The sequence below is a fragment of the Penaeus monodon genome, chromosome 2 (assembly GCF_015228065.2).
Source record: "Penaeus monodon isolate SGIC_2016 chromosome 2, NSTDA_Pmon_1, whole genome shotgun sequence".
Taxonomy (NCBI): domain Eukaryota; kingdom Metazoa; phylum Arthropoda; class Malacostraca; order Decapoda; family Penaeidae; genus Penaeus; species Penaeus monodon.
Window position 1 is genome coordinate 27,877,901 of NC_051387.1, and position 1,765 is coordinate 27,879,665.

Genomic DNA, 1,765 nt, shown 5'->3' on the forward strand with positions numbered 1-1,765 from the left:
CTGGGAAGTCTTTCCTAGTAATTGCAGATCGACTCTCTGGCTGCCTTGTCATTGTTCCCTGTGGTACCTCATCTACAGCATCATGCATCATATGCATGTTCTGTTGTTACTTCAGGGACGTTGGTGTTCCCCTCCATTTGAGGACTGATGTAGGACCCCAGTTCACCTGCCCCGAGTTCCAAGACTTCGTGAAACGATGGCACGTCCACCATGTGGTATCCTCACCACATTAACCCCAGTCGAATGGACACGCCGAGGCGGCCGTCAAGTTAGCAAAGTACCTCATCATGAATACGGCGCCTTCCGGCAACCTGGACAATAAAGACTTCGATAGAGGCCTCCTTGAGCTGTGCAACAATTCTAATGTCAAGGTCTCCCGCGCAGATATTCTACGGCTGCCCACTCCACTCCTGTGTTCCTGCCCATCTCTAGTCTTCGCAAGAATGGAAAAAGAAGTCAGAAAACTACGCCCGTAACCTGCCGAAGTTACATGTAGGACAGACGGTACGCATCCAGGACCCGAACTTTACTTCATTGGGACAAGGTTGGCACAGTTATGGGAGGCAGATTAAGGGATTACGAAGTGCGACTACCTAATGGACGAGTTTGGTGGTGTAATCGACGACTCCTATGACAGTGCCTATCCCTAGTATTAATCCCCTCCTCCACATCCCTGTGGCCCCTTGCTTGGATGAGAAAATAAAGTCCTTTGTAATTAACCCCCCAGTGACCCCACGTCCGATCTAAACGACTGGTAAAAAAACAGTCTGCTCGAGACAGAGCTACGAGCGTGAGTGGGGAGGAAGTGTAGATATGTGACATATGAGTGTCTGTATATACCATACCATAATATGTACACCACTGAGTGTGACTCTTTATATGATATTAACTATGTAAATATCTACCTCCATGTAACAACTTGTTTGCTACGGCATGTTCCAGTAAAAACACCCCTCGGGCAAACGTCGCCCACGAGCTTGCTGTACGGGCGCACACGAGTGCTCCTCTGTGTACATTAATATAGCCTTGATAAGTGACCCTTGGTTTTACTTGAACCTACAAACACATTTGGCAAATCATCACACCCCAAGGAATATCTTTAATTTGGGCGTAATGCGTAAAGATTCATTAATTCGTCCTTATGCAAATTTTCCACTGTAGAAAATTATTCTGATAAATTATCAAACATTTATGCAAATAGCGGGGCCCGCCTTTATACTAATGCAATGACAATAAGCGCTGGGATGCCACATCACATTTAGATATTAATGTGCAATATTACCGTTTTGAATAAGCAAGATTTTTGCCATATTTGCCCTATCGTTTTATTTCAATAGATTATAAAAATAGGGTTATTACGATATAAAAGCGTGTTCTATTACCACCATTAACTGGGGATGTGGCGACGGGGCAAATCACACCAATTGTGTCTAAGACAAATTGCGGAGTCTAAAATGACTGAAACTCGTGTTGTATAGAGCGGGGAAGTAGAGTTGCGCCCCTTTAACCGACCGAATATCTAAGAAGAGATCCCAAGAGAGTCGGACAGGAACGCGAGCTTTTAAATATCGAGTATGCAATCCTTCCGGACATGAAACCCGTAAGCATTAGAAGTTAGCCTGAGCGTTAAAATTGAAGGCAGGGAAGCTCAGGTAAGCCGGAAAACATTACTTAACAATTTCAATTAAAAACCCGATCCCTCGGCAGGCCGACAATGTAAACATGGTGGCCAAAAAAAAAAAAAAAAAAAAATTTTTTTTTTTTA